General features: G+C 43.8%; 1 protein-coding gene across 2 annotated transcripts in view; it reads left to right on the top strand.

Annotated features, from left to right (window-relative positions):
* Positions 1-22,132, top strand: part of GLIS3 (GLIS family zinc finger 3) — a 964,414-nt gene that overhangs the window by 910,613 nt on the left and 31,669 nt on the right. The gene's annotated exons all lie outside the window — the stretch shown is intronic.

Genomic DNA, 22,132 nt, shown 5'->3' on the forward strand with positions numbered 1-22,132 from the left:
GATTTATTTATTATTTTGTGAATTTCTGTAGCACTTGCACCATCATGAAAACGTGGCAATAGACACTTTTTTGCTCACATTCGTCTAATAATTTACATGTCTTCACATTAGCCTACACACTCAATCCCCATTTTCAATGGCTCACTCTTACAACCCCCTGATAGGTACGTAGGTAATTTAGTTCTGTGTTGATTGAGGTGGCAGGTCTGGTCCACTTCAACCTGACTGACTTGTTCGAAGTCTGTCGGACATCAGCAGCAGAACAGACTTAATCTTGCCTTTTAGTAATGGCTGCCTTAGATGCCAGAGTAGCAGAGAAGCTACCGAGTTAAACAGGCGATCATCAATCACAGACCAGAGTTTAACACAGCATACTACCCATTCCACCGCGGACTGCAAATCCAGAGGCCTGCATCAGGATAGCAAACTAACCATAACCCGACTAGCTACTTCTCTGCTACATCAAGCTGGATTTTCAAATTTTCTGTTCACAGTAAAACATATGATTCACCCATCCAGAACACATGAACCACACCAACATGCTTCCCATATAAGATGATGCCCCAAACGGTCACAAACACACACCAGTGTTGCCTCTCTTAGAAAACAGATTAACCTCATACTGAAAGATGGTGAGAATATGTAAAATGCAACCATTTCACTCTTACTTCTGTTCATTTCAATCAATGTGTAAATGTAGGCTTCAATTTCACTGTGACACGTTTGGAGAACCCATGCAAACTCACGCACAGGTGGCTTAGCTTTCGGGGAGGGGAGTGTTTGGAGTATTACACCCTTCTAATAAATGTAGTTTCTGGTATTTGGGTACATGTTGTTTCTTTAAAACTGTTTGTTGTTTTACAAAATATTGTTTCCTCTCACTTAGTACCCTTACCAATTTGTATTCCCTTCCCCTTCAACTGCCCCTTTAGCCCCTCTCATGCACCCTTCTAGTAGTAACATTTACTTTAGCATTACATGCCAGAGTGATTGTTGAAAAAGCTGAATTGCACCCCCTCTCCCAATTTTACTGACTAAGCTACGCCCCTCATCACACAGTGCAGCACAATATCTCCCGCGTAGGACTCTGCATAATCTGACACTCCCACAAAGACCAACAAACAGAAGAGTCTCTAGCTTGTACACCAAGAAACATCAAGGCTATATGGTTTTATACAAATATTGCCAATAATACAGGTGGGCTATGTTGGGGTAGTTGGCCAGTTAGAACGGAGTGGGGTAATTACAGCACCCCTTAGAAACTGATGCCCCAAGGTGAGATATTTACCCCACATGTTTAACACCACCATCTGTGAATTTTTACTTTGAAAATGGGGAATAACAAGCAGATTAACTATTTACCCAACATAAAACTGCCTGTTTTAACTTTTTCTGAGCTGATATATTTTTACCAGGTTTTACCAGGCAAATTCTGTCAGGGTAAATAGGGCCAGAGTGGGAACAGTAACTGCCCTGGCAGATTGCTGCTCGACCGGCCCTGGGGGTTGGAGGAGCGGGGGGTGGCTTTTGTTACAAGGGGTCGATATTGCAGCACTGCTGCAAAACTGGCTCCTAGTGACAAAACTGGCCGCCAGGGGCACAAAACCGGCCCCCAACCCTCCGGCCCACTGTGGAAATGCCTGATGGGCGCTACGGCCAGTCCGGCCCTTCAGGTAAAATGGCAGGTGTACGATAATTATCACACACACTGGCAGCTCTCGTGGGGCTGCACCCGCCGCATATGCAGCATTTGTTCAATGCAGGGTGTATCATTCTAGTGTGAAAAGCACGTCCTCTAAATGTCACCAACATTTAGGCTGAGAATATGCTTGGCAAGAGGGGGATGGCAATTATTAATTTTAACTTTTTCTGTGTCTTTTGGCAGTCTAACTGATGCTTGTCACATTGTTCTGGTAAATAATGAATTTCGTTTTCTAGGGCATGTTAACCCATGGCTGCCTACAAGAAAAAAGGCAGAAACCCAGGAACTACATTTTATCATTTTATTTGCTTTTCACATCTCTGCACTTTAGCCTCATGACAAGGGATAAAATCATCTTCTTTTGTGTTGTTTTTCTCAACCAACAGCATGTTGCATTGTGGGGCTTGTAGTTTTGAGTTTAACAGTTTCATCATGGGCTCAAAACCCCAGCATATAAGGTGTTGTTGGATAAAACCAGGGTCCCTGGAAATATACGATTTGGTGGCCCTGGCATTTTCTGCATAATTATTGACTTGTCATATTTGCTAAATAATCCATTTGCTGAAATATCTGCAGATTATGAAAAAAACAATTTTAGCTCAAATGAATGAAAAGTTACTAAAACATTGCAACACATTTTCCTGCACACTTAAATGTTACCGGTCATCTTTCAGTTTTCTTATTGCTTTGTTTGGATGTTAAATTGGTAATAGTCGCGTGAAATCCTTTCCTAGACATTCCTACCATGTGTAAAAATTACAAAATAATGAAGTAATACTAACTCAAAATGTGCTGCATTATGCTACCTTAGTTCCAGTTTAAGCACTTTATTTCAGTCAAGCACAATAAAAGCAGCAATCAAGATACATTTTGCAATATAAAACACGATGTAACACATTACATGATCTTATTCCATTTCAATCAACTTTCACAAATGTATACATCGATAATATAAAAAATAAATGGTTATAAAGTGCCTCAATGCAGAGATACAAAGGCATTTAAAACTTTCAGTTAAAACCACATGCTGCATATAAAAGCTAAAAACAGCTACTTGACAGTTTAAAAACCAGTGCATAAATAGACAAATTGTAATATAATTTTATAGTGCTAACACATACGTGCTTGGTAATGATGTGCAAAGGTTAATCTATTTGGCATACATATTTTTTTTAAGTATGGGCGGAAAATCCGTTCTGCTCGCGGATTTTGTGGATTTTCGGTAAATTCGCAATCCGCGAGATTCGCGAATTTCCCGCAAAATCCGCAAATCCGCGAGCAGCGGATTTTATGGCTTGCTCGCACTGTTCGCGTGAGTTCGCGGCTTCCCAGTTCAACTTCGCGCCCCGCGAATAAGCGCTAAATTGCAGAAATACGATCTTAGCAAAACTGAAACTACTTACCAGGTTCAAAAGTTCAAGCTCATCATTAGTAGCCATTTCCTGTAGTGCTTCCTGAGGGGCCCCTCCAGAGTTCAGTTGCCTACTTGCAACTATTATGTGACCCTGCTCTGACCCTCAGAACAGTTACACATATGCCACAAAGGTCCTGAATTACAGATAAGGGAGACAAGCAGGAGCCAGGCTTGAAGTTCAAATCCAGTGACACATTAATCAGCCCCTAATTCATTATTGTCAGTTCGGGCAGTGCAGGTGTTGTAACTAATTTTGCAACAATGAAAGCACTTAGCAAGTGCAAAAGATCACTAATCAGGAAGCACTAAGGAAGCAGGTGCCAGCTAAAAAAATACTCTGTGACACATTAATCAGCCCCAAATTAATTCAGGTCACTTGAGGCAGGGAAGGTGTGCTTTGCTTTGCCACAATAATGTACACTGGACAACCAGAGGGTGCTGTGATGAAACAGAGGGTGGCATGGGTGAGCCAGAGGGTGGCATGGGTGAACCAGAGAGTGGCAGTGGTGACAGAGGGTGGCAGTGATGAAGAAGAGTGTCCCAAACAGGCTGGACACGTAGAAACAACAAGTTTGCAAAACTTGCGACCCGACAGGTAAGTTCGCGTTTGCGAAATTGTACAAAAACCCTCGCGAACTGGCAGAAACCCGCGCGAACACAAAAAAAAAATATCCGCAAATTCGCGAGAATTCGCGGATTTTGCGGATTGCGAGTTCGCAAATCCGCAAAATTCGCGAACGCGAGATTCGCAAAATTCGCCCATGCTTAATATGTTTTTAGACGGAGCCATACCATCATCACACTTGATAAACAAGCTGAATATATTCAAATCAATGGGCTAGAGTCTTAGACAGAATAGACCATACGCTTTCAAGATATATTGTGACTGAGAAAATAACATACGGTGTAGTATCTGACCTATACATTCTCAGATCTACCCATGGTTAATGTATACCCAGAGCACAACAAACTGGAACAATCTAGCAATTGCACTGCATAACGTACATTGGAAAATAAACAAGAAATGTTCATCAGATTGCTTCTGCCTAGTGCACGCTGGACATAACTTGTCACCTTTGAGTGGCCCCTCCATTCACCAGTAAATAGTGCCAGCAGAAGAGTGCCCAAACTAAATCTTATATAGAGGGCTTTGGTAAAGGGGGGATCTATCTCATCCATAAAAGGCTCAAATCGGGGTGTAAGTTTAATCTCAAGAAAACTGGTTGTTAGTGAGCCAGAGGTTTGTGATTGGGTCATAGTGCTCCCTTCTTTCTCCCACAAAGCTGTCTGTCATTGCAACTGAATAAAATATAATCGGCGCTGGATTGGCCCAAAACTGCCAGACCCAGAGAAATTAAAGTAATCTTCATGTACTTTAGCCATGGAAGCGACATCACATCCTTTTGCCTATCTAAGATGTCTTTCAAACCCACTCTGTATAGTTCCAGGTCAGGGATCAGCAACGAATAAAATTGGTTTAAGCTTTACTATAGGGATAATGGCCTCCTTCGACAACTAAGGAAAATGTCCTCACTCTTGTCCTTTGCCACCCTAAGACGCGCTGTTTCTGCCATGATCCTAGCCAGGATGGACTATGGCAACTCACTATATGCAGGGCTCCCTCAAAAACATCTGAGCCGTCTGCAAATTGTTATGAACGATGCTGCAAGATTGATTTTCAATAAACCTTGGAGAACGCATGCTTCTCCTCTATTGCGTGAACTCCACTGGTTACCGGTCAAACAGAGGGTTTTGTTCAAAGGGCTTTGCATTACGCACAAAGTCCTGTATGGAAAGGCGCCAAGCTACATTAAAGCCCGTTTGGCCCCATACAAACCTGGTAGACGGCTGCGTTCTTCAGATGCTACCCTGCTAACTCAACCGCGTTTCAGATTATCCACCCTAGGTGGTCGTGCTTTTTCTAACATCTTTCCAGCTGTCTGGAATAGTTTACCAACCGAACTGCGCAAAGAATCCAACTTGTTGCCATTTCGAAAAAAACTAAAAACAGTGCTTTTCCAGCAAGCATGGGGTGTGCTGTAATTTGATGATCGGCTGTAGAATTTGATTGGTATATACCTGGTAAAGCGCTTAGAGACCCCGGGGTGATTACGCACTATATAAATCAAATAAATAAATAAATACAGTTATGTCGAGGTCAAGTTTGAAAACAAATGGTGAGCTTTAGGGAAGTTTAAGGGCCTCCCTCACTAATGTATTTCTGGCCAACCCCAAAGATGTTGCAATATCCCCACAATGTGGCCCCATCCACTGCAGTAGCCACATCTTGCGCTCTCTATATTTCTAAAATAGATGATACAGGTTGGAGAGAGGTGCTTTGGTCAAAGCTCAAAGTGGCTGCCTCCTTATAGTTTAGAAGGATCTTACTCTTCAAGATCTGACTGGCCCAGGAACTACTGCTAGATAGTCGAATTCCTAAGTACTCTCGAGATTCCCACCCTCTAAGCTTACGACCCGAATAATGTGCCTATGTGGATGTATGAATATAGTTTTTTTGGTACTGGTTTGCAAACCATGTTTGGTACAAAACAATTTTAACCCAGTTAAAAGGTTCTCAACTTGTGGTGTTTTAGGCACTAACAGGGTGTCATTCACGAACAATAGAGCTGGTATTTTTGTGCCTCCTAAAGTTGAGGAATGGTTGTTGCAATCCAGTAACAAATTCACGCAACCATTTATGGAAAGAATAAATAATGTTGGGGCAAGGATGCATCCTTGCCAAACCCCTCTATACAATTGTATGTCAGACCACACAAGCCATTACAATGTATTGCTTAACAACATAGTCTTTACAACGGCTGACTTACCACTGCATTCGTTTACCATTCACGTCTTTCCAACAAACAACCACTTTGCCTCAAGAGAAAGTGCAGCATTTGGAGAGCTATAAATTACTGATCCAACTCCCATTTGCGCAACAGTAGGGATAGTTTTGGGCTTCGAAGTCAAACGCCACTTCCCCTATGGCAAGTTGTTGTAAAGACTTGCTTAGTAAAGGAATGTAGTGGTGAAGACGGGTCATTGTAGTGACCATGTTGTAAAGGCAGTATGTGGTTTAGACTCCATTGTAAATGATGTTTCCCCACACTTTCCACCTTTATATGATCCGTTACTTCCCAATTCGAACCCCATCTGATAGTGTGCAATTATCAGTATGTAAGCACACTATGACATCCAGAAGGGGAGCAAGGACACCTAACTCTCTAAGTGCACTCCACAGTCTATCATTGGGGACCATATCAAATGCAGTCTTTAGGCCAACAAATGCCGCATAATGGGTACTCTTGTTAAGATCCACCCCCACACAATTTGCTGATTTCTGCTGCAAAAGTTAGACAAACTTGCTGCATAAATTGGTCCTCCTCTGGTGCATAATTCCAGTGGCCCTGGCTTAAATGGCTGAACTGGCTGAAGGTGTTATACATGACATGGAACCACTTGTCAGTTATGTTTTAAAATTTTACAAAGTCATCTAATCTATTAAAAAAACTGTTTGTTTCATATGTAAAAACAAAAGTAAACTCTCCTAACATATTATGTAAGGGTTCACATGCTTACTTACACCGTGCAGAAAAACAAGCACTGGCAATGTGAATCCTTTATTATTATGTGAAGTGGAAAATTGTATTCCAAGCTTCACAACACAATAAAGGTAGAACATGGACACCAACTTCCCGTAACCGAAATAATAAGTTAAGGACAGATGGCGGTAGCAGAAGAAACATCACATAATTCTCTCACATACACAGGACATGTACAGCACAGATAAGTAACACACTAAAGAGTGAGTGAGAAATGTCAAAGGACTGTCCATAAACAGACATAAACATACGGCAGATACAAGCCAAACCTCTTATGGAATCCCCCACATTCATGGACTCATATAAGATGAAGTACACTCATCTACCTTATGTTGCATTCTTCATTATAGAGTTCCACACCCTGCACCGGCAAGCATTCAAGAGTACTACTGTTCCCTGCTCATACAATTACCTATTTATACGTTTCCTAGGTTGGCTGTGGATATTTCACTTACGCAGTTTTCTCTGCCTTTGTTAAACTGTGAGACATTTATAAAAATTGTATGTGGGTGAGCTGAAATGTTTTTTAATGGTGTCTCACTACCACCATATTAAAAACAGGAGGCCTGAGCAGCAGACCCTACTTCTCTTTTACATTGACATATTTTGGTGCCCATACATTGACCCTGTGGGGTCCAGCGCCTTCCCCAGGAATCTAGGTGTTGCACAAAAATTGTGAAACAATCCCTGCTTCAAAAGGCATGCTCACCAGCCTTAGAAGGGAGTCTTGTGTGACTATGAGGCACATTTCCTCAAGGCCCACTCCTTGAAGAGGACTTGCAAAGTACTACTGCGAAGCTGTCAGCACTTGCAGCATGTTTCACAGGTTGAGTCTCTGTAATCATGGCCTGCGCTATGAAACAGGCTATGCCCATGCTGCCAAGCCACAATTGCAGATGACTGGGTGTGGTAAGTGGAAATTCATAGGCCTTCAAAACACAAACAATGCACATAATACCAAAGCATCTCCTTGCTCACTATCAGCGCAAACATGGCAGTGGTAATGAGGCAGTGATGGTCGGATCCCATAGTTCTCTGTGGGCCCATCTCTGTTGCATCCTGTCTGGATAAACTGAGCTGTTGAGGCTGAAGAGAACAGCTCTTGGCTCAGCCATGATTTCTTGTCCCGCTGAAAGTGTCGCTGACTGCCAGTTTATTTATTGCTGTTGTACAAACGTTTACTTAAATAAGTGCATTTTGAATTGTTTTACTTTGGCACCTTAGAGTATGTAACTCCACTCAGTGGCATTTATTAGAATTAGTGAACTACACCTTTCTGCTTTTTATTAATGAATAAACAGGCAAGTCAGTTGTTTTGTTTTTCCTACATAGGCCTGTATTATGGTTTTATAGATGATACAACATTGTGGAATATTAAACCATATATAACAGAGATTTCTGTACAGTGTGAATCTAAAACGAATTATTTGAAGGTGCTCTCAGCGATGACGATGATGGTAAAATAGGCATAGTGAAGAAAAGTAATTGCCTGGAGTCATATGGTTTAGTCATGGTTGAAAACCATAATTCAAACAAATTTCTCTGATTAAACATTGTACAATTCAAATTCTGGATGAGTGTGGCATTCTTCCCCCCCCCCCCCCCGACCTGCTGACAATTTCATTAGTGACCAAAAAGACAAGGCAGATGTCTTGTGCCGCCTCTACAAGGCCTTTATTGTTGTTATAGATGGAGCAACATTATGGTTTATTAACACCTTCCCTGCTCATGACGGAACCACGCCGCCATGAGCCACGTGCGGCGTGTGCTCATGACGGTGTGTTCCGCCATGCTGCGGCCACTCCGCACACGCAGCACTGATTCCCCGCCTGTGCGGGTGAATTAGTGAGTGGGCGGAGTCGTGCCGGAACCACGCCATCATGAGCACAGCTCGCTTGTGGCTCCTGATGGAGTGGTTCCATCACGGGCATGGCGGCGCCGCGCTCCCCCCTCCCTCCCATCGCTGCTGCGGAATTACCGCCGCAGCCAAGGGGGTAAATAGTTTACTAAGGAGATTAATATACAGTGCACATCCTGAACTGAATCATTCCAAGGTGTTCTCAGATGGATGAGCTAGTGAATAGGCGAGTTCTGACAGCATTCTTGCTTAAGTGATATTCCAAGTCTGGAAAATCTTGCTGCTGTCACTTGCAGATCTTCTGTTTCTAGTAGATTCGTTGGTGTTCCATGCATGGAGAAGTAGCCATCACTTAGTAAGTCATTGTTATGTGGAGCTGCAACACCATAGAAAGACTAACTATGCTCTATTCAGGCACACAGGTGCCATCATCTTTGGAATGGTTTTGAAAGCACACTGCACCAAGTACTATGAAATCCCAGGCTCAGGGCTGCACCGCCAGCGATCACACCCCTCGATTTTCAATCCCTGCACTAACTCCGTGCAGGTAAGAGTGGTGGGGCGATAGGGGGTGGGAGGAGGAGGGATTAAAACAGATAATGAAGAGGGAAAGTTCATTATTTATTTCCTTTTCCCACATCCCCCCCCCCGTCGAAAACACCCCCCACCCAGCCTCGCCACTCTTACCTGCAGAGGCTACAGCGGCTCTTAATTTGTTCAGCACCAGGGATTTAAACACTTACAATCAAAGCAGATGAAGGTGATTTAGTGGGTTTTGCCAGGCACTTAACATGTTTTCATCTGAAGATCAAGCCCACCGTTTACTCCTTGCAGGGGCGTAACGAAACTTGAGGGGGCCCCCCTGCAAAACACATGGAGGGGGCCCCCCCCCGGCCGCCCGGCCCACCACCTACCACTTTGCCCCACCGCCCAAAATCTGGCATATTTTGATTTGAAACCTCCAACATTTAAATGAAATGCCTCCATATTGTCTTTCTCAAAGATCTAATGAGAAAGCGGGAAACCATCTTTACTTATAAGCTATGCCATTTGTAACATTAATGTCAAAAGCAGATTATTTAACTGAGGCAGCAATCAGAACAATGCCAATGAGAGATCCTATTGTCTCAGGAACTGCAACAATCAGAACAATGCCAAAGACCGGTCCGATTGTCTCAGGAACTGCCTGTGGCTGAAGAATAACTATGAAGGGTCTGAATTAGAATTTACATTAATGGACAATAACATGAAACTTTGAAAGACAAACCCAAATCAACAATTCCATAAAAACCCGACTGACAATATACATGAGGAGAACACAAGATATAACTCAGTATCCTGCGAAAGGCAAGACAAATAGACTGGTGAATTACCTGAATGCCACACACTAGCGACTGTCAAGGATTGTGCATGATAACATGAACTGATGAAGCAATTTCAATTTCTACCACCATGTCTTTATTAGTAAACATTACAAAACAGGCAGGCAAACAAGGTTAAGGAAGAAAACTGTTTGGATGCTTCAGAACATTGATGCAGATGTTTGTCTGTTTTAATGTAGAACAAAGTGGGTTTTATCAGGGGGCCGCTGAAAGTCTGGGGCCCTGGGCCGAAGCCCACTTTGCCCACGTCAAAAAAGTATCTGGGTGGCATCTGACAGTCTTTTAGGCATGCCCTCCCTCCTCCTTTTCCACTACTCACCAACAATGCACCTCAACTCTCTGTAGCACCTTTCTGAAAAACATTAGATTTTTTTTATAGCACTACACATAGTTTACTCACACTCAGTTCTGTGATCTACATGGTACACGTTCTTTGTAGCAGGCATATTAACCCTCTGCGCTTTGTGGGTGGTAGGCGTGCCCATGGGAGTGCACGTTAGTGATGCGAAAGTGTGAGAGTAGGGAAAGAGAAGTGACTGCAAGGTGAGTGAGGTGACCATAATAATTTGGGTGCGGATGTATGTGCAGAGTGGGACGAAACAATCATGGTTAGTGATGGACTTGTCTGAGTGAGATTGCAGATTGAGCAGTGAGAGGGACAGCTGAGTGAAGTGTGACATGAGTGCAGGGTGAGTAGTGTGCTCGTGTGACTGCAGGGTGAGGTACACGGTGAACAATGCAGGTGCATTTGGAGTGCAGAGCGATCCCTATGAGTGCAGGGTGAGCGGGTGAATGGTGAGAGTGCATGGTGATCAGTGAGTGCATTGTGATTGCTGCGAGTGCAGGTGAGCGTAAAAGTGAAGGGCAAGAACGGGGAGTGAGTTATCTGAATGCAGGGTGCCTTCCCAGACGCTTGAAGTAACTCAGCATGTTATTGATGGTGGCGTAGAGTTTTCAGATATATATGTTAAACTATTGCTATTATGGCATTAATCAGGGATCGAGGGTGAAGGATATAAATCATGTGCTGATCCTGAAACAAACTTTCAGTCTTGTGATTAGGGTCACCAGCTCATTATTTTGATGTCCCAGATGGGACAAAAATAAGCAGTCACCTAAAGCCGTATTTTCAGCACTTATTTGTTCATATTTCAAACAACAAAATTGAATAGAAAGCACTTTTAATAGGGTTCTAGGGCTGCCTGAATGATCCAGGGCTGATAATTAAAGTGAAGACAGAAAATTCACATTAAGAATCAACACATACTTTATTTATAACCCTATTTAGTGTCAAGACAAGGTCTTTACAGGCTCTTTAAACAACACATGGCTGGCATTTTTCTTTTGGCAACCTTACTTCATATTCCTTTTCATGAAATGCATTCTGACAGTAGGACAGTAAATGTAAAATTCAAATGTAAGGAATAGGCAGAGTGGGGGCCCAGGGGGTACTGGAACAAGAAAAAAGTAAGCTTTGGTAACCAGTTTACAAAGGTATGTAAATATGCAAATAGTCTCTGTCCTCAAGGCAGTTGCCTTCAACCCCCTTGCTGCTGGGCCTTGAAGCTCAGGTCACCTGCACCCACCGAACATGACACGCACCATTTAATTTATGAGGCAGGACTGTTATGAGCAACTCACAGGTGCAACCGAGGCCGGTGAGAGAGTGTAGTGCTGCCTGTGTGTGCTACAGCGATGATGGACCCCTGGAGGGTGGAACACGGGGGCTGCTGCAGGCATTGAGCCAAGGTTTCAGATTGCCATGTGTGACATTTTCATAATTTCAGTGTAATTATGAGTGATATTTCAACGACTCTGAGTGACATTTTCTTGCATGCTAAATTATGCAATGAAGACGATCAAAACATATAAATATCAGAAATTACATTCATTTGAGCAAGAAGAAACTCGGAGAAGATCTTAAAACACCATGAATGGTGCAAAGCACCAGAAATGGAAGGGAACTCAGTCATGGAATGGCACGGTATAGCCTCTCATTGTATAGTAGATGGTCATGTACTGTGCATGTCCTTCCCTTCCACAGAGGCCAATGGTACATTTTGAAGCCGCGCCATCCTTGAAGACGCACAACTGCAGGACATAGAAACTGCACCGCAATACACAGGGCGCAGTGCTGGCAACGTAGAACCACCTACATATAAAAAAACATACCTAAACCTCATGCCAGGAAACAGAAATCAAAGGTTTTTGCCAACCTACGGGTTGGAAATGTGTTTTGTCAAAAGCTGTTAGGAGTGTTTTATAACATAGGGCAGCTGGGGACACGGTTTAAGAACATGACATGGCTTGTGGTACATATGATGACCAGTATGGAAACCCCCATGTTGTATGTGGGGGTAAAAGGAATATTTAAAACACCTTCTGATACTTAATCTGCACATTCCCATGTGCTTTTATGTAATACAAGATTGCTGCCTGCTGCAGAGGCGCCCCTAAAATTGCCAGCCATTGCCCACACTGGGCCCCCTCCCTGCCAGCAATCAATCAGGTGAGCACCAGGACTCCAGTGCCTCTCTGTCCACATGGGACCCAACCCAACAGGATGTGATGCAGGCCCAACATGAATAATTACAACACACGGATCCATCTTAGCTCCCTAAGTATGACACTGACTGTACGGACAGGCACCATTATCCTCAGGCTGAGGCAGTAGCTGTGCAGTAATCTCACAGCAAAACCAACAGCTAATATGACTGTCAGAAGAGACCCACCTGTTTTAAATTACCCCCAAGATACAAAGAAGCACGGCCGCCAGAAAGCCAGCTGCATTTGCCAACAAGCGCTTGCAATAAAGCAAGTTTTTAAGATTGCTGATGTGCGACATTTCAATTCAATTGCGATTGCAATCGCAGAGCCTACCTAGACACCAAAGGCATGCATTAGGCACAAGTGGTCTCAGAAGTGTAAGAACGTGCACATAACATTCCCAACTTTCAAGGTTGTAGTGAATCAGGTAAAACATCAGAATTGTCACAATGCACATGCCTCGATCTATGTATGCTGTAAGGTATGCTTCTTTGGTGACTACGCGGCCGCCCATTATTTCTAGTCTGGAAGCTTATATTATGCTCTCAACTTTGATTATGGTTGCGGCTTGTGCACCGTCACATGGCTGCAATAAATCACATTTTTTAAATTTTGATTTAATGCAGCCACGCGCCGGTGTGCAAGATGCAACCACCCTTACCTGCCAAGGTTTCAGACTGCTATGTGTGACATTTTCATAATTTCAGTGGCGTTATGAGTGACATTCAACGACTATGAGTTGCACTTCTATGCGAGAAAAATCAAGCAATGAAGACGAGAGAAACATACAATTATCAGAAAAGCACCAGAAATAGAAGGGAACTAACCTAGTGCCCTTGTAATCTGATCGGTCAGTGGGCAAGGACACTCAGCATCGGGCAAGGCTCAGGAGAGTGAGGCTGAGGAGCACATAGGTTACAGCCAGCCAGGGCGCCAATTGCCGCTCTCAAGCCTGCTAATATTGGAGGAATGCTTAATCAACAGTGGTCACTAAGACAGGAGATAATTCAATTTAATTGTATGACTTTGGCCATTGCAGAAGAGCACTCCACTTGCTGTCAACGGTACGTTTATTATTATATCCCATGCCGGCTTGTTTGTTTGCTGACGCCACCAATGACAAACTCCGCCACGGACTCCCTCACTACCATGCATTAACAGTGCCCCTCAAGTCTCCATAGCCACTCTTTTGCTGAGATGCATTTAATTAGGTTTATAGTGCTACTCATATCAGTGTAGGGTGTCAGAGCACTCTACATCACAAACACATTACACAGAAACAATCAAAATGTGTAAATTAATGTATAGGAATGGTACATAGGATAGAGGATAGAGGACTACAAGGGGTAAGAGCCACATGTCATCCATACTGATACAGTATAGTTTAAGAGTGCTTGGTCTGGCACAAACTCAGAATTTAAAACGTAACACTGTGGTTAGGCAGTTCTCTTTAATAATACGAACAGATTTTTTTTTACAAAATGAACCCTTTTTGCAATATTCTAGTAATGAAAGGCTGGGGGGGGATCATAGCACTCTTTTCTATACCTTGCAGTTTGCATGCAGGTCTTCTACGACAGTTAATTGCTCCCTGGGATTTTAACTTAAACACTCACTAACCTATTTACATGATATGCTCTCCTGACCTGCATTCAACACATACTTTGCAGTCGGCATATTAACTCTCTGCTCTACTTGATAATCAGCCAGAATTTCCACTAGACAACATTCCGATCTTTGTGATATTTTTATTGTTGTATGAAAATTTATGGAGGAAAGGAAGACGTAACAGATGCTAACAGACCGGAAAAGGGGAACAGTGCCCCGAGGAAAAAGCTTAGACTGGAAAATATAAAGCTTTACCGGAGGCAGGAGCTGAAAGAAACCGCTGGTGCAGTCAGGATAGGTGCCACATCCTCGCACTGGAGCAATAATCATGGTATCAGTCTCCACTCAGCAGAACGGTCGTAACCGGGCCTGTATGAACTTTTACTTGTATTGATGTATTCCCGGCCGCCTGCCGGCCCTGCCCCACGATGCATCCCTGCGGGCATCAGAAGAGAAGACAGGGCAATAATGCAAAGCTAGCCAGAGGCTATAAATAATTAAATGATGACCTGCGCCCACGCGGTCCCTCTCTGTAATCTCTGGCCGCACCGTGCAGCCTCGCCTCACCAGACACGCACTTTCAATTGCGCGCCACCCTAAGGGTGAAAAACGCGCAGCCGCAGACCCGGAGACATCTGCGGCTGCGCAGAATTGAAAGTTGTTTATTTTGTCATGTCTGGGTCGTTGGTGCGTCCGTAGTGTAAGCTTATATTTCGAGCCAGTGTGCAATGTGCTCAGGGGGCCCCCTGGACCTCGGGGGCCCCCCCGCACTGCATGGGCTGCGGGGGCCTTTGTTACGCCCCTGACTCCTTGTTTCAGTATATGAAAGGAATGTCATGCAGGTATTTCATCGCTCTGTCCGTGTTAGTGCAGACGCTTATTTATATGCACCTACACGACTTGCTCATACTTTGTGCCTTGCCTGCTAATGTTCACATAAGCTGCTTCAAATGATTTAGAGGGCTGCTGCCACAGCCACTGAACTCTCAGCTCAATCTGCTTCCAAACAATGGGGGCATTTTTCCATCTCAATATGTGGTCTTAAACTTGTCAGCTGAGGCTAAATTACTTATTCCACAGAAGAAAGAAAGTGCCGCAGCCAGGTGCGGACCAACACAACACAAGATCTGTAAATAGTTTCCCAGCTTTAAAGGCATACAACCTGAGACCTGATAGATACACACAGGCCTATTTACAAAGACATATTGGAGTATGTAAAGTAGGACTTCTGTAGTACTCTTTAAGATACTCTTTTGTGAATTGGCTCCAAAACATCTAAAATGGTAATATTGAGGGAATAGATATTTATAATTAGTTGAAATAGAAAGGACTGTGCTTCATTTGCACTTTTGTTAATCAGGAGGTGGAAGTTTGTCAAAGTTTTACAAAAGCATTGGATAGTATGTAATAGAGTAGTCCTGTGGTACTACTTCTCATGATCAGAAATACGTTTGTGAATTGGCCCCTTAGACTGTGTATAATGTCAAATTGGGCAGAGTGGGAAGCATTTGCAGTCTGTACTACATACAATGTTTAGTAATAAGCAGATTCTCAAAAGTGAACTCAAAATCTATTTTCTGTGACTTCTAATCAGGATAAATTATAAAGTTGACCTTTCATAAGCCGTGAAGTTAAGATAAGTGAGAGCTTGCATTTATTCAGACATCACTCATCCTACCCAGCATATGTAACAGGTGAACAGTAAATGTAAATGTTTTTGTACTTGTATAGCGCACAGCTACCCACAGTGGGTTTCCCGGCACTTGTACGAATACCGCAAGGGAACCTTTCCTGGCTTTCCCTGTGAAGTGTTCACTCCTGGGCACCCCCATGGTGCAGACCAGGCATCCCTCGCGTTGTGGGGGCCGTTGTGGAGACTAAGCAAGCTATTGCCCAGAGTTGCAGCATGGGACCCATGATCAGAATAGGCACTGAGGCGAGAATATCCGGTCAGGGGAATTAATGAGCCCGCGACCCGCCGGGGCAGGAATCGAACCCTGGTCCCTGGCCAGAGCTCTGCATCGAGGTCTGCCTGCTCTAACCATTGAGCCACACTTCTCCACACAGTAACAAAACATTAGCATTCTTACTGAACAATATGTAAAACCCACTGACAAAACCAAAAGGAGAGAGTTATTGGCTTTGTCAATGTTTTTTAGCCTGGCTGTGCATCATGGCTGAAATAAAAATGCAAATAAAAAAGTGCAACAATGTCGCTATAACTTCTGGTGGGGTGGCATAGGGTTGAGAAGCAACATGCAGCAAGGTTGTTTGTGTTGGTAGGGGGGGTAGAGCAGAGTGAGGGCGTATGAATAAAAGGGCTATACAAAAGCAGAGCTGACTGCGTCATAACCCTTTTTTTGTTAATTGCAGCAACAGAGGTGTGTCGAGTGAGTTGCGGGGTAACATGAATAAAGAAGGGAAGGTAATGCTGGGGTCAGGCTGATGGCAATGGAGGTTCAGGAGGAAGGCTGGTGGCAAGCTGAGGACAATGGAGGGTGGGAAGCATGGGCTAGGGGCAAGCTGACAATGGAGAGTGGATAGTAGGGGCTGGGGCCAAGCATACTGACAACAGCACAACAGAGTGGCTGGGGCAAACAGATTGACAGCAGAATATTAGTGGGCGGGAGGAGCACAGAAGGGAGGTAAATGAGCAGTACCTGCTCCTGGGGAGGGACAAAAACATGAAGAGGAAGGAACTCTATGTCAGCTGTACAATAAGAAGCAAGGATATTAGATTGGCAATAAAGTTAACCAATGGTAAGTAAGGGGTAGCATACAAGCCCACTGTTAGAGAACATTATGTCTCAAAGAGACAGCGCATGCGCTGTTTAGACAAGGCCTCAAAAGGATTTTCTGAACATTCGCTGTGCCACTTTTGTGGTGCTCGACTGCATAAAGTGCTCCATGCAGGCATCCTTTGCTTTTCAAGAACATAGCGTGTCGCCAATTGGTTTGACTAAAAGTGAATGTGGTGGTGGGCTGGGGTCAGGGAGGAATGGTGATAGCTAATCTACTTTGCAAGATGTGGAATTAGGATTCATGAGATAAATTCTGACCATTCCATTAACCAAATTGTGTGATCTTTGTCAACCACGTATTCTTACTTTTTTACAGTTTAATTTTTTCTGAAAATTAGAATGCTCCAAACTTAAATAATTATTGGTCTGAAAGGCAGACTTTACACCTTCCAGCATTCTAAAGCTGTAGTTCACACTGGTGTGCTTGAAAATATGAGGCTGCACTCGGCTTGGTGCAAAATTATAGTAATGGTTTAGTTCATGATTTGAAAGTTACATATCTATCGTGCTTCTCAGAAAGTCCAATGTCTGTTTCTGACTTGTTTGGGCCTTTGTCAAGGCTAAAAAATAAACACAAAGGAAGAAACACAGGTAGGAATGTGTTTTCACATTGTATTTTTATGCAGCTAACGAAGTATGTTTGAAATATTGTAACTAGATGAACATATCAAGCCCTATTCTTAGATGTTTTTGTGTACCTACATTCATTTTTGTACATTTTAGGGGTACATAATAGTCTTTTACGAACGTAAAATTTCAATCTGAATTCACAGACACAGGAATGTTTGCGATTTGTTATCAGAAGTGGAACTGTATAACGTTTAGTACTGTTGGCAGAAATATGGGCATCCCTGTAGACATACTGAGCAAAATGCAGTGAACACATAAAAACATTTCGTAGCTTGTTTCATTTCCTGGATACTCACTCAAATCTGCTTCTGTCGAGTGCCCGAGTAAGTGCATTTAAAGACTGAAGTGATTACTAAACACCTCTATACTAAGTGGTTGTAAAGGAGAAGGCATTATACACTGCAAAATTATTTTCTCACTAGAAGAAGAAATAAGTTAAACATTCATATACAAATGTGCATTCTGATTATACATATGAAAGTGTGTAATACATATTCTATATGCAGAAATTGTATGCACCTGAGTACTTTGGGAATCTAAACTGGGATTTCCAAGACCACTCACAACAAGAGGGAGGGAGCACACTGCCTTGCATACCATCACACATTTTGCCCAAATGCAGTGTGGTAAATGCAGTGTTTGATAACACTTACTTCCATTGAAAGTCTTTTGTTGTCACCATAGTTCGTGCCACTATGCTATAAGCAAATTAAGACACATGTTTTAGGATGTTTGTTCTTCTTCAATAGATAATATTACTTCAAACGTGGAGGTGCAGCTGTCTTACTAGTGTTTTTTTAAACATGTCTTTCAATTGTGCTATGTATTTTATTTTTTTAATTGTGAAAGAAACAAGAATAAATCACCACATAACCAATTACTCAAATCGCTACAATGTTATAATGTCACATAAACAATTTATAACATAAACTTTAATGAGGAGTGCATGCAAAATACATAGCTGGCATTTATAGTTGATATAGTAAACAAAAATTAAAAATTTCATTTTAAACTAGTTTTGCAACTTAAGTCACTCAAAGTTAATGAGGCCAATGGATAAAGTGGGCTGACCCATTACACTATGTTGTTTGCTAGGTGTAAGCAAAATGTGTGAATGATAGCTCAACATACAAATGAATGAAGCCTGATGACCAACACCCCGCTATATATGTCGCCGCTTTATGTGGACTTTGGCTTTCTAGGGTACTGGATGTGCCGTGAACTCACCTACAGACATCGGGAAGGACGGAGGCGATACGGCAGATTCTTTCTGCCTGATGGGTAAAGCACTGTGCTTGGGCGCCGGCGGACATAATTCCTGTTGGATCTGGAGGTTGGTGTGATGAAGATTCGGAAGGCTGAATTGGGGCTGTAAGCAGGAGGATCCAGTGCGAGCACGTGACTCCGACCTTGCACCCGGGAGGCAAGAACACCAATGCACCCTGGGACTTGGAGGCGCCATTGGCGAAAGGCGCGCCAGGAGGAATACAGGTGGTTAAACATCACCACCTGGGGCGGAGCAGCTCGAGTTGTAAGGGAGGAGGCGGGATATTTAAATCCATCAATGACGTCCCTCCCCTAGGAACACAAACGGCGCTGACGAGGCGGGAGCCGAAATGCATACGCCGATGAGACATTTGTGTTACACCCTCTTGTGAAGCCTGCAATAAAGCCTTCCGTTTGAATCTTCTTGTGGGTCTCAGCCATTTTGCAAAAAGAGGAGTTTGGACATACAATTGCGCGAGTGACCAGAATCGCGCTTTGGGACCTCCACACCTCAAGCAGTCCGGCTGTACTGGTAACCGCTTTATGTGGACTTTGGCTTTCTAGGGTACTGGATGTGCCGTGAACTCACCTACAGACATCGGGAAGGACGGAGGCGATACGGCAGATTCTTTCTGCCTGATGGGTAAAGCACTGTGCTTGGGCCCCCGCGGACATAATTCCTGTTGGATCTGGAGGTTGGTGTGATGAAGATTCGGAAGGCTGAATTGGGGCTGTAAGCAGGAGGATCCAGTGCGAGCACGTGACTCCGACCTTGCACCCGGGAGGCAAGAACACCAATGCACCCTGGGACTTGGAGGCGCCATTGGCGAAAGGCGCGCCAGGAGGAATACAGGTGGTTAAACATCACCACCTGGGGCGGAGCAGCTCGAGTTGTAAGGGAGGAGGCGGGATATTTAAATCCATCAATGACGTCCCTCCCCTAGGAACACAAACGGCGCTGACGAGGCGGGAGCCGAAATGCATACGCCGATGAGACATTTGTGTTACACCCTCTTGTGAAGCCTGCAATAAAGCCTTCCGTTTGAATCTTCTTGTGGGTCTCAGCCATTTTGCAAAAAGAGGAGTTTGGACATACAATTGCGCGAGTGACCAGAATCGCGCTTTGGGACCTCCACACCTCAAGCAGTCCGGCTGTACTGGTAACCGCTTTATGTGGACTTTGGCTTTCTAGGGTACTGGATGTGCCGTGAACTCACCTACAGACATCGGGAAGGACGGAGGCGATACGGCAGATTCTTTCTGCCTGATGGGTAAAGCACTGTGCTTGGGCCCCCGCGGACATAATTCCTGTTGGATCTGGAGGTTGGTGTGATGAAGATTCGGAAGGCTGAATTGGGGCTGTAAGCAGGAGGATCCAGTGCGAGCACGTGACTCCGACCTTGCACCCGGGAGGCAAGAACACCAATGCACCCTGGGACTTGGAGGCGCCATTGGCGAAAGGCGCGCCAGGAGGAATACAGGTGGTTAAACATCACCACCTGGGGCGGAGCAGCTCGAGTTGTAAGGGAGGAGGCGGGATATTTAAATCCATCAATGACGTCCCTCCCCTAGGAACACAAACGGCGCTGACGAGGCGGGAGCCGAAATGCATACGCCGATGAGACATTTGTGTTACACCCTCTTGTGAAGCCTGCAATAAAGCCTTCCGTTTGAATCTTCTTGTGGGTCTCAGCCTTTTTGCAAAAAGAGGAGTTTGGACATATATATATATATATATATATATATATATATATATATATATATATATATATATATATATATATATATATATATATATATATATATATATATATATATATATATATATATATATATATATATATATATATATATATATATATACGTATATATATATATATATATATATATATATATATATGTATGTATATATATATATATATATATATATATATATATATATATATATATATATATATATATATATATATATATATATATATATATATATATATATATATATATATATATATATATGTTTGGGGAAAACAATAGCCTGACAAGACAGCTCAAGCTGTCTCAAAGGCCATTCCTAAAAAGTGGTACAAAAGGGGGTGGGACCCGTTTCTGGCATTCCAGCTGTCTTCAGCCCAGCTTGCTTGAATCCAGTGGCAAAGTGAGCAAGGGACTCACGTCTGAGCATACCCTGCCACACATAGATCAGCGTAATGAGTGGCGAAGCTCTCCTCTATGGCCTTGGGGTATGTTAGCGGCGCCCCACTCTCATCAAGCACCCCTGGAAGGACCTGTGGGTGAAAAACGCCCTGACAGAGCCCATGTAGCATTTTGTTCGACTTATCGCCCCATTTGCAGATTCTGCTTCGTGTAGCCAGCCAGATTTGACGGGCCTCATCTAGTAGGAGTGAGGCATATGACTGCTGTGCTTGCAGCAAGTGACGTACCACCAGACCATCGCTCGCTTCCCGGCTCAGACGCTCAAGGGCCCCCACCTCTGCCTCTGCCCTGACCAATTCATCCCAACGTTGTTTACAGGCTGCCGTACACCATGCTATATCCACCCCTGTAAAGTGGGCTTCAGTGCCTCCCAGAGCGTTACCGCACTAGAAACTGATCCCACATTAACAAGAAAATAGTCCGCGATCACCTCCCGCATGTGTCTCTCGTATTCAGCATTCTGAAAATGCTATACCGCTAGATGCCAGCGAAAGGACTGTCGCCCTCACCCAGCCGCAATTCCACAAACACCGGAGAGTAGTCCGACAGCCCCCTGGGGAGGATCCCAGCAGACACCACATTCGTCACCGCTGCCCGGGGGAACAAAGACATAGTCCAGCCTAGAGAATAATTTATGTTCACCAAAAGATAGGTGAATTCCTTCTTGTCACCATGTATGTGTCGCCAAGTGTCCACCCAATCCAGGCCAGTAACTAGGGAGTGCAGTTTCGTGGGGTGCTTGCTACTCGGGCCCCCTCCCATCCTACTTCTGTCTCTACCCATATCCATAGCATCGTTCCAATCTCAGAGGCCCACCACAGAGGCCACATCTGGCATATTTACCCACAGAGAGAGCAGCCGTTCAACTAAGGACCACTGAACTGGGGTGGCTTGGTGAGCAAAATAACGATGGATTAAACACAGATCTATGACTGGGGGTGAATGTTTTGCCATTGTGCAACATTCCGTCCATCATCTTGTGTGTTTTGCTGTTCACCCTATGTGGGAAGGGTATGCCCAGATGTGGGACCCTTGCTCACTAAGCCACTGGAGTCAAGCTATCCTGGCTGAAGATGGCTGATAACCAGAAACCAGTCCTAGGATGCTT

The sequence above is a fragment of the Lissotriton vulgaris genome, chromosome 3_1 (genome assembly GCF_964263255.1).
Source record: "Lissotriton vulgaris chromosome 3_1, aLisVul1.2, whole genome shotgun sequence".
NCBI lineage: Eukaryota > Metazoa > Chordata > Amphibia > Caudata > Salamandridae > Lissotriton > Lissotriton vulgaris.